This window comes from Ranitomeya variabilis, chromosome 4, assembly GCF_051348905.1.
Source record: "Ranitomeya variabilis isolate aRanVar5 chromosome 4, aRanVar5.hap1, whole genome shotgun sequence".
NCBI lineage: Eukaryota > Metazoa > Chordata > Amphibia > Anura > Dendrobatidae > Ranitomeya > Ranitomeya variabilis.
The window spans coordinates 317,002,856-317,015,341 of NC_135235.1; the positions used below are offsets into that span (position 1 = coordinate 317,002,856).

At 40.5% G+C, this 12,486-nt stretch overlaps 3 non-coding genes across 3 annotated transcripts; all 3 read left to right on the forward strand.

Moving 5' to 3' along the window:
* Positions 1–462: 462 nt before the first annotated feature.
* Positions 463–545, forward strand: TRNAL-CAG (transfer RNA leucine (anticodon CAG)). The gene has a single exon. It is a non-coding gene; the product is annotated as a tRNA-Leu (tRNA).
* A 1,049-nt stretch (positions 546–1,594) lies between these two features.
* On the forward strand, positions 1,595–1,677 carry TRNAL-CAG (transfer RNA leucine (anticodon CAG)). Its single transcript has one exon. It is a non-coding gene; the product is annotated as a tRNA-Leu (tRNA).
* Positions 1,678–5,871: 4,194 nt separating this feature from the next.
* Positions 5,872–5,944, forward strand: TRNAF-GAA (transfer RNA phenylalanine (anticodon GAA)). The gene has a single exon. It is a non-coding gene; the product is annotated as a tRNA-Phe (tRNA).
* Positions 5,945–12,486: the final 6,542 nt, after the last annotated feature.

Here is a 12,486-nt window from a genome sequence, read left to right on the forward strand (position 1 = left end):
TTCTGGCGACTAATTACCCCAGGTGCAGTACCTAATCTGACCTGAGAGTAAGGGGGGGCGCCAGAGAGCTGCAAGTGTTAAGTGGAACTGTAAGCGGGATAGACACAAATCCCTGCAGTTCATGGTATATTGAAGAGCAGTGGGATACCTAAAATAAGCCCCTGCTGTAAACAAGAGGTCAATAGCCTCGTGTGTGTTCTTTTTTCATCACATTGTGGCAGTGGAGGGATAACTAGGATAAGCCCCCCTGCACATGTGATAGCCGTCTGCTGGTCTAAAGTCACCCCAATCCGTGACATATTGTAGGCAGCGGCTGAGGGATCTTGACAGTCACGGTGTGAATCGTGACAGGGGTTAACAATCAATAATAAAATAAATTAAATATATTTACTTTCATAGCAATTGATGAACATCTTTGTGTTGACTGGCGTAGAAAGAGTTAATGTGCAGAATCATGTAGAAGTCAGGATGGCCGAGCGGTCTAAGGCGCTGCGTTCAGGTCGCAGTCTCCCCTGGAGGCGTGGGTTCGAATCCCACTTCTGACATCAATCTTTTCTTGTTACTGATTAGTTGCGGGTCGGCTCCATTGGCGGTAATCTCAAACCAAACACTAAGGGTATGTGCACACGTTCTGGTTTCTTCGGCGGTTTTCCGCATGAAAAACGCATTCATTAAGCATCCCATCATTTTGAATGCATTCCGCAATTCTTGTGCACATGCTGCGTATTTTTCTGTGATAAAAATGCATTGTGGAAAAATACGCAGCATGTTCATTAATTTTGCAGATTTATTGCGGATTTCCCGCTATTTAATGCATTGGGAAGCTGCGTAAAAAAACACAAAAAATCCGCACTAAAAACGTGCAAAAACCGCTACAAAACCGCGAGAAAAACACGTGCAGATTTTATGCAGAAAATCTCCGGTTTTGTTCAGGAAATTTCTGCATAAAATCCTGACGTGTGCACATGCCCTAAAAGTAGAATAACTCAATGGGTATCACTTTTGGGGATTTTCCAAAGTGTACGCCCCTCAAAGTCACTTCGAAACTGAATGGGTCTTTAAAAAATAGGATTATTTGTAAATATTCTTGAATAAGAATGAAAATTTGATGCAAACGTTTAACCCTTCTAACGTCTAAACAAAATAAAAGGAGATTTTAAAAAATGATGCAGAAATAGACAGAAGATAAGATAGAAAGATGGAAAAGTTATTTATTAACTATTTTGCGTCATGTGACTATCTGGTTTAAGGATAAAAGCAGTGAAAGTGTTAAAATTGCTAATTTCCCAAAATTTTCACAAAACTTTAGATATTTTCAGAAAAAAAAATGCTAAAAACTTATTGACCTAAATTTACCGCTAACATAAAGGACAATATGTCACAATAGACACTTGCAAAATGATTGGGATATGTTGAAACATTCCAGAGTTATGAACACATAAAGTGACTGGAAAAATTGGGCGTCATCATTAAGCTCAAAAGGGTTAAGGATCAATAATAAAAGTAAATTATGATACATTTCTATAAATCATGCGCAATGCTCTTCTTTCTGCTGTCTGGTTTGGAAACAGTTAATTCAAGCTCATCAGCAGAAGTCAGGATGGCCGAGCGGTCTAAGGCGCTGCGTTCAGGTCGCAGTCTCCTCTGGAGGCGTGGGTTCGAATCCCACTTCTGACATCACTTCTTTTATGCCATGAGATTGTTCAGCTTCTCTCCTGTTACTGATTAGTACATGTTACATTACATAATAACACTGACATCTTCTATAGAATTTATATTGTAACTCAGCAATACCAGGAACCTTCAGCTCTTCTATCTAACACTCTTAACTAATTTCAGCCTACAATGGTTTCTTACAGACACCTAAGGAATTGAAAGCTAAATGAATATTTATGTGTGACAACTTTAACCCTATCTCTGTCATTTATATAGTACACCATAATGAGAATATCACAAAGTCTAACCCTTTCTATACTGCGCTCCGACCCCATACCTTGTGTGGACAATCACGACCTGTCTGATCACATTCCTTATTTTAGAGTGCAGTTATGTGTGCGCTAACACCTGTAGCTAATGGCCGGGAATATAGATATACAGCGTTTCACTACATAAACACCATAAACCAATCCCTGCGTGGTATTGAAAGAATAAAGACATATCAGTTAAAAAAATGGGTGCTGTTAGTTGCCATTGGGCCCTAATGGCCTAATAGATAAGGCACTGGCCTCCTAAGCCAGGAGGGGTTGTGGGCTTGAGCCCAATCTGGGGTAGAAGATATAAGCTTTTTCTTTGATCATTTCTTTATAGTCTCCATTATGTTAATGCTAATATTTGTACTAAGAGTAACTTTATTTCACTTTGCCAAAGATTGTAATTTATATACTTTAAATTTCAGTATTGCTGATCATATTATTGACTCTTCTACAAGGGGTTAATATCTTGGTAGAAAAAAAATGACTCCAAAGGTGGACAACCCCATTCAGACAGCAAACTATGTATAGTTTACAAACCTATGCAGGAACCTCTCCAGGGAAACCCCAGTTTGAAAGGACACATAACAGGTAAGTCCAAAAAAATGGAAACCATTTGCATGTCAAGAAACAGGAGCATGACTACCTGCAGCAATGAATAGTGGGAAAGGCATCTGTTTAATGGCAACAAGGAAGTCTGTGTGGTACATGCTAGTGATAGGCGAACCTGAACAGTAAGGCCGGCGTCACACTAGGCGTAAGACAATACGGTCCTTTTTTTACGGCCATAATACGCAGAAAAGTCCCCAAAATAGTGATCTGTATGTCATCCGTAGGCAGGGTATGTCAGCGTATTTTGCGCATGGCATCCTCCGTATGTAATCCGTATGGCATCCGTACTGCGATATTTTCTCGCAGGCTTGCAAAACCAACATCGAATGGATTTATGTGCTCAAATGTTATTTAAAACATATATGAAGTATCTATCTATATATATATATATATATATATATATATATATATATATATATATATATATATATATATATATATATATATGTCATTGAGACACACATATATATATACTGTATTTATATTTAATTCAGCGCGAGATATGTGAAAAGCCGGTAATTCAATTGCCGGCTTTTCATTTCTCCTTCCCAAACCCGACATGATATGAGACACGGTTTACATACAGTAAACCATCTCATATCCCTTTTTTTTTGCATATTCCACACTACTAATGTTAGTAGTTAATCCATTTTCTCCTGTTACCCTTGTGAAAATAAAACATTTAAAGGCTGAGTCACACATAACGATATCGTTAACGATATCGTTGCAACGTCACGCTTTTGGTGACGTTAGCAACAATCCCGCTAACGATCTCGTTATGTGTACCAATGATCAGGTCCCTGCTGGGAGATCGTTGGTCGATGGGAATGATCAGGACCTTTTTTTGGTCGCTGATCACCCGCTGTCATCGCTGGATCGGCGTGTGTGACGCCGATCCAGCGATGTGTTCACTTGTAACCAGGGTAAATATCGGGTTACTAAGCGCGGCCCTGCACTTAGTAACCCAATATTTACACTGGTTACCATTGTAAAAGTTAAAAAAAAACAGTACATACTCACATTCTGATGTCTGTCACGTCCCCCGGCGTCCACCGGGTTAAAACTGCTTTCGGCAAGAGCGCTGCTAATATGCATGCGCTGCTGCCGAGAACTTCCCTGCACTGTGTCAGCGCCGGCCGTAAAGCAGAGCACAGCGGTGACGTCACCGCTGTTACTGCCGGTGCTGACACATTCAGTGCAGGGAAGTTCTCGGCAGCAGCGCGTGCATATTAGCAGCGCTCCTGCCAAAAGCAGTTTTAACCCTGTGGACGCCGGTGGGGGACGTGACAGACATCAGAATGTGAGTATGTAGTGGTTTTTTTTTTTACTTTTACAGTGGTAACCAGGGTAAATATCGGGTTACTAAGCGCGGCCCTGCACTTAGTAACCCGATGTTTACCCAGGTTATCCGGGTGCTGCAGGGGGACTTCGGCATCGTTGAAGACAGTTTCAATGATGCCGAAGTCGTTCCCCTGATAGTTGGTCCCTGGAGAGAGCTGTCTGTGTGACAGCTCCCCAGCGACCACACAACGACTTACCAACGATCACGGCCAGGTATTATCGCTGGTCGTGATCGTTGGTAAGTCGTTTAGTGTAAAGGTACCTTTAGGCTAAAAGAACATTTTTGTGGGCTTTACGTTACAAACTTCTGTGAAGCACCTGGGGGTTCAATGTGCTCACCATACATCTAGATACATTTCTTCTTGAGGGGTCTACTTTCCAAAATGAAGTCACGTGTTGGGGATTTCCACTGTTTAAGCTTACCAGTGGCTCTCCAAATGCGACCTGGTGTCCGTTCTCTATTCTAGCTAATTTTGCATTGAAAAAGTCAAATGGTGCTCTCTCCCTTCCGAGCCCTGCCATGGGCCCAAACAGTAGTTTTCCCCCACATATGAAGTATCAGCATACTCAGGTGAAATTTCACAACAAATTTTTGGGTCCAATTTTTTTCCTGCTACCCTTGTGAAAATAAAAAAAAATGGGTCTAAAGTACATTTTTTGTGAAAAAAACTAAAATGTTTATTTTTTCCTTCCACATTGTTGGAAAAATTAGAAATCGCTGGTCAACTTTTAACCCTTCTATCTTCATAAGAAAAAAAACCAACTATTTTTCAAAGCTTGTGCTGATTTAAATTAGTTATGTAGGAACTGTTATTTGTTAACTTTTTGTATGTCATAACTCTTTGGCTTAAGGGCATAACAATTGAAAGTTTGAAAATTTCAAAATGTTCAAAATTTGTGCCTAATTTCCAATTTTATCACAAATAAGTCATATTGAACAAACGTTATCACTATCATGAAGTACAATATGTCACAAAAAAACCTCAGAATCAGTAGGATCCATTGAAGCGTTCAAGAGCATTCACCTCAGGTCGGAATCACACATAAGCGAGATACGGCCGAGTATCGCAGGTGAAATCCCAGCTCTGGCGCTGGCACTCCGGAGCAGAGCATGCAGCTGCACAGCAAAGCATGGAGCTGCACGCTCCACTCCATAGTGCCGGTGCCAAAGCTGGGTTTTCACCTGCGAGACTCGGCCGTATCTTGCATATGTGTGATCCCGGCCTCATAAAGTGACACTGCTCAGAATTGTAAAATGTGCCCTGGATATGAAGGTCAAAAGTGGCTTGGAGGGTGAAAGCATTAAAGCTCACCAGGTCGAAAGTTTCCAGTTTTTGCCCCTTGTTTTATTCCTGCTGCTAAGCTCGTTATTTATCTACTTTTTTTAAAGTCTGCCATACAGTTCCAGAGATCTGGGATCTTTATGTTTAGTTCTTAGTTTTATGTCTTTTACAAAAGGGCGTGGCTCATAGGGTTCTTTGTCGGCATGTCTTTAGGCTACTCTGTATTATTACCCTACAAGTAATGCCCCCTTATAAAAGATATAAAAATTATCACTAAATAAAAATGCCCATATCTCAGGACCTGTATGGTGAATTTAAAAAAAAGCAAAAAAGTGGTAAATTCAAGGGACCAGTGGAAATAAAATAAGTGCAAAAACTGGCCAGTTCTGACCTTGGGACAGGTCCTCTTGAAGGCGTTTCTCTGTACAGTAAAATTTAGTATTTTAGTCTGTTCTAAATACAATAAAAAGGTCTTAAAACAAATTGTGACTATTTATACCTTGACTTGTCCACTATTGTATCACTTTCGATATGCTACTATAACTTACTGTTGTTCCACTAAGAATATTAATCTTTAGAACTACTGATGATATAAAAATAATTTTCTTTTACTGAAACTTTTCTACACCTCAGTTCACACTGTTCAAGTTTAACGACAACCATCAGCCGAAATAGCTCAGTTGGGAGAGCGTTAGACTGAAGATCTAAAGGTCCCTGGTTCGATCCCGGGTTTCGGCATAAGAATTAACATTTTGTTAATGAATATTTTTAAATTTTCTTTTGCATAGATATTTTTTCTAGGGCTCAACAATTCATAGATTTTAAACACATAATATCATAATCTTAAAAATTGCAATCGTGGTTTAAAAGTTTGTAACATGTGTATTTGATACTGACATCTAGTGGCCAATATGATAACTGCAACGTTTCATTACCAATTGTTATTTACAAATCAAATCTATACTAATAAAAATTCCTAACATGTATATGATACTTTGTAATGAAAAGCTAAAATTCCTCATTTTATTTTTTGCTGATACAGGGATGACTAGTTTTGTTGCTTTTTTATTAGTATTTTGTGTTATAAGGAATAAATATTGCAGCAAACATATTTTTAATTCCTTTACTAGTTTGAATATCATAAAAATAAAGTTTAAGGTTATGTTCACATGATGCATTCCCAAAGCATTTTATTGTTGAAAATTTTAATAAAGCTATAGTGAAAACCGAGGAGTTTTACTGCATTTTCAGTTGGGAATGCATTGTGTGAGCAAGTCCTTAGAGTGAATTCAGTGGTGTACCAGTAATAGTGGCAAACTACGTGTCTGCTATCAGGCCTGTGAGTCGGGAGTCCCCTGCCAGTGCCAGAGTCATGGATGCAGACACAGTTGAATTCAATGATGGAATAAGGATCCATTCTCCCAGTGCATCTGAGCTCTGATCTCTGAAGCACAGCAGGGGCTGCAGAGACTGGAGTAGCAAGGGAACAAGGAGAGGTATGTTTTTTTAAAATCAATAAGTACATTGTTTGGTCCATAATACTGTTTGGAGTGATATATTGAGTGATATATTTATGCTATTTGGAGGGCTATGTGGGGGCCATCATACTATTTGGAGGTCTATGTGGGGCCATTATACTATTTGGAGGGCTATGTGGGGGCTATTATACTGTATGCGTGCCATTATACAGGGTGGAAAATTGTATGGGGTCTATCATATAGTGTGGAGGTTGTGTGGTTGCCATAATTCTGTTTGGAGGCCTAGTGGGGCCATTTTATTGTGTGAGGGCCATTATACAGTCTGGACAGCTGTGTGTGGGCTATTATATTCATATACTGTAAGCTTGAGAGCAGGGCCCAAACTGTTCTTGGTATACATTTAACTATACATTTAAATATGTTGGCGCTATATAAATAAAGAAATTATTATTATTAAAGGGAATCTGTCACCCCTTTTTTCAATTTGAGATAAAAATATGGTTCAATTGTGCCTGAGCTCTGCCTTACAGCAGTACCTTTCATATCCCCCGATTCCCCACCTTTACTGAGAAAATACCTTTGTAATCTCTCCGTTTTCTTATGTAAATTACTCCAGTCCGATGGGCGGGCCTATTCGCCGTTTCTCCCCACCTCCTTCCTTGCTCTACACATTAATGTATCTTCTGTCCTGCGTTGCCTTTTTTTTTGCGCCTGCGCATTGAAGTGGCCTCTCGCGCATGCACAATATGTTTTTCCCAACAGTGGGCAAAGCATACAACTCCCTATTGCGCATGCGCCAGCATTTTCCATGACGTTCTGTGCCCTGGAAGTCTTGCCATGCAAGGGGGCATAGAACGTAATGAAAAATACGGGCGCATGTGCAATAGTGATTTTATGCCTTGACCACAGTTGGATAAAGCATACTGCACAGGTGCTAGAGGCCAATTCAATGCGCACGCGCAGAAACTGTATGGGAACTGTGCTATACACAGATCTCGTTACTTCAAGCATGCCGAGGAGCAGGGGGAGAGATGGCGAATAGGCCCCGTCCATCGGACCGGACCAATTTACATACGAAAACGGAGAGATTACAAAGGTATTTTCTCAGAAAAGGTGGGGAATCCGGGGATATGAAAGGTACTGCTGTAAAGCAGAGCTCAGGCACACTTGAACCATATTTTTATCTCAAATCAAAAAAAAGGGTTGACAGATTGCATTTAAACTGTTCGGGGGGGCTAGTGAGAGCCATCATACTGTGTGGGGCCCATCATACTGTTTGGAGGCTTATCATTGGGCCATCATACTGTGAGGAGGGTTGGGAGGGGTCCATGATACTGTGGGTAGGGGTGCCGGGATCATTATACTGTATGGAGGATTATTGTACTATGTACAGGATTGTGTGGGGTCCATCATACTGTGCGGAGTGTTGTGTAGAGACATTATACTGTTTAGATGGCTAGTGGGGGCCATCATACTGTATGATGGGCCATGGTACTGTATCGAGGGCTATTACATTGTATGGAGAGCCGTTAAACAGTGTGGAGGGTTATGTGGGGTCCAATATAATGTGTGAAGGGTTGAGTTGGTCCATTATGCTGTTTGGATGGCTATGTGGGGTAGCTTTATACTATTTGCAGGGATAGTAGGGGCAAGTATACTGTGTCTTGGCAGTTATACAGTACTAGATGGTGGCCCGATTCTAACGCATCGGGTATTCTAGAATATGTATGTAGTTTATTTATGAAGATTTAAGAATAATGCAATGAATACACAGGATTTTCCAGGTAAAATATATATATTATCAGGGAAGCGGTGTTTAAATCCCACACCAATATCACTGATTGGTCGCGCCCGGCCGGCCGCGACCAATCAGTGAAGCGGTGTTTAAATCCCATGCCAATATCGCTGATTGGTCGCGGCCGGCCGGGCGCAACCAATCATCGAAGTGTGGATAAAATCCCATGCCAATTCGCGGCTGGCCGCGACCAATCAGTGAAGCGGTGTTTAAATCCCGCGATAATATCATTGATTGGTCGTGTCCGGCCGGGCGCGACCAATCAGCGCAGCGGGGTTCAAATCCCGAGCCAATATCGCTGATTGGTCTCGGGCAGCTGGTGAGACCAATCAGCGACGCGGGATTTCCGTTACAGACAAACAGACAGAATTAGACAATTATATAGTAGATATCCGATGCGTTAGAATCGGGCCACCATCTAGTATTCATATAAACATTGGTGCTTACATTTATGTTTTAACCCATTGGACACACTGCCATTGTTTTTCTCCTGTCTTTATTTTAAGAGTCAAAACTTTATTAGTCATCTATCGCTGTATGACAGCTTGTTTTCTACAGGATGATTTATAGTTTTCAAAGACACCATTTATTTTACCATATGATAAACTTAAAAACGGGGAAAATTTGTATTCTCTCCCTCACACACTGTCCTCCATGTTATTCTCTCCCTCACAGACTGTCCTCCATGTTGTTCTCTCCTTCACAGACTGTCCTCCATGTTATTCTCTCCCTCACACACTGTCCTCCATGTTATTCTCTCCCTCACAGACTGTCCTCCATGTTATTCTCTCCCTCACAGACTGTCCTCCATGTTATTCTCTCCTTCACAGACTGTCTTCCATGTTATTCTCTCCCACACAGACTGTCCTCCATGATATTCTCTCCCTCACAGACTGTCCTCCATGTTATTTTCTCCCTCACAGACTGTCCTCCATATTATTCTCTCCCTCACAGACTGTCCTCCATGCTATCCTCTCCCTCACAGACTGTCCTTCATGTTACTCTCCCTCACAGACTGTCCTCCATGTTATTCTCTCCCTCGCACACTGTCCTCCATGTTATTCTCCCCCTCACAGACTGTCCTTCATGTTATTCTCTCCCTCACAGACTGTCCTCCATGTTATTCTCTCCCTCACAGACTGTCCTCCATGTTATTCTCTCCCTCACAGACTGTTCTCCATGTTATTCTCTCCCTCACAGACTGTCCTCCATGTTATTCTCTCCCTCACAGACTGTCCTTCATGTTATTCTTGTTCTAGTATATGTATGTAGTTTATTTATGAACGCTGATTGGTCGAGGCCGGCTGGGCGCGACCAATCAGCGATGCAGGATTTTGGTTACAAACAAACCCTTAGACAATTATATATATATATATATATAGATGAAGGGTTGTGTGGGGTCCATCATACAGTCTGGCGGGTTGTGTTGGGGGTCATTATACTGTGTGGAGGTTTGTGTGAGGGCAATTATACTGTATGGAGGGACATTATACTGTATGAATTGTCAACATACTGTATGGAGGGCTCTGTGTAGGACATCTGATAGATTTTAGCTAGTTAGCTAGGCAGTTGTTTCTAAGTCAGATAGTTTAGATAGCTAGTGTCCTGTGTGGCTGTGAAATCAACCTTCCAGCATTTTTTTTTTTCCTTGTGCCATTAGTGTGCTCCATGCACGAGTAGACCTTTCAAAATCAGTTTTTTTCAGTTGCTAGGCATGAATCAGCAAGGCATATGTCACCTTGTCATTTAGTGTCGCTGAAATTCATCTTTGTGCAGAGCTGTTTCACAGAAAAAAAACCTATATTTTTCTTTTGCTAAATGTGATACAGCACACCATATCCCACCTTATCATTTAGTGGCAGTGAAATTCATCTGTGTGCAGAGCTGTTGTAGAGTAAAAAAACATTTTTTTTTCAGTTGCTAACATGGTTCGGCATGCCATATCTCACTTTGTCATTTAGTGGCAGTGAAATTCATCATTGTGCCGAGCTATTGCAGAGCAAAAAACATTTTTTTCTGCTACAAACATGATATAGTGGCTAAATTTGAGTTTCAAATTGCTTGAAGCACATATTCCATTGTATACAGGCTTCATCTAGACTAAAAAAATACTTTGCTCTGTTAATAATGTGACACAGTAGGGGAGATCTCAGTTTTAAATTGTTTGGAGCATATCTTCTATGTTATACAGTCCTCATACACACAAAAAATACTTTCTTCTGTTACTAATGTTATACAGTAGGGGAGATCTCACTTTGAAATTGTTTGGAGCACATCTTCTATGTTATACAGGCCCCATCCACACAAAAAATACTTTCTTCTGTTACTAAAGTGATACAGTAGGGGAGATCTTATTTTGAAATTGTTTGGAGCACATCTTCTATGTTATACAGAATTCATCCACACACAAAAAACACTTTCTTCTGTTGAGAACGTGATATAGTAGAAAAGATCTCAGTTTGAAATTGTTTGGAGCATATCTTCTATGTTATACAGGCCTCATCCACACAAAAAATACTTTCTTCTGTTTCTAACATGATACAGTAGGTGAGATCTGTTTGAAATTGTTTGGGGCATATATTCTATGTTATACAGGCCTCATCCACACAAAAAATACTTTCTTCTGTTACTAAAGTGATACAGTACAGTAGGGGAGATCTTATTTTGAAATTGTTTGGAGCACATCTTCTATGTTATACAGAATTCATCCACACACAAAAAACACTTTCTTCTGTTGAGAACGTGATATAGTAGGAAAGATCTCAGTTTGAAATTGTTTGGAGCATATATTCTATGTTATACAGGCCTCATCCACACTGAAACAATACTTTCTTCTGTTTCTAACATGATACAATTTGGGAGATCTCAGTTTGAAATTGTTTGTAGCATATCTTCTATGTTTTACAAGCCTCATCCACAATAAAAAAAAATACTTTCTTCTGTTACTAACGTGATACAGTAGCGGAGATCTCACTTTTAAATTGTTTGGAGCATAGATTCTTTGTTATACATACCTCATCCAGACTGAAACAATTCTTTCTTCTGCTACTAACGTGATACAGTAGGGGAGATCTCACTTTGAAATAGTTTGGAGCATATTTTCTATGTTATAGACAGGGCTGCCAATAAGAATTTTGGGGCCCCATACTGGCACAATTTTGGAGGCCCCCTTGAGACTCTGCCCAGGCTCCACCCCTCAAACCATCCACAGTCCCACCACCCTCTCTTGGAAAAACTTAACTTCTGCACCACATCCTCACCAATCACACATTAACGGTTCATAGCACCTGATCACATACATAGCCAGCTGCTTTTGCTCTGGCCAAAAGATTTATTAATCCGCCACCACAACATGGTAGACTCTTTTGGCTGGGCCCTAATCTACTGTAACTTATTAAACATTTTTTTAAATATAAAAAACTCGACCCGAGGCTCTAAGACTCTAGTTACGCCCCACGCTGCAGACTTATAGGATGAGCATAAAGAGTGGAGAGTGGATGATGGACAGGCAGTGGGCAGGTTGTGCTCCGGATCTTCATGGAATATGGAGAAGTAGTGTCTATAATCATCACAAGCAATTATGTAATCCAATAATCCCAGAGCAGAACGATACAAGAACAGGTTGTGGTTACATTGTATTTATTACCAAAAATAAGAATTATAATATCCTGAAATATTAAAATAAAATGTATAAAAGATGTCCCGAATAATATATGTCCATTACTAGGACAACCCCTTCTTGATCAAAATGTTTTGCCCCCATAAAATTCTAAAGCCTATACTCCTCTTCCATGCTGGTGCCGTTCCTGCTGTGTTGGCACTTGCTTTCCCCAGGGCTCTTGTATTGTGTTGTGACATGTGACTCCAACACCCAGAGTTGGCGTCACTGTCTCCGCCTTTGAACAAAACGAACATGAAGAAGTAGTCCAGGCTGCAGCTGATCTTGGACTTCCTCTTCATGATCAATTTGTACAAAGGCAGAGACAGTGACGCCAAGTCTGATTGAG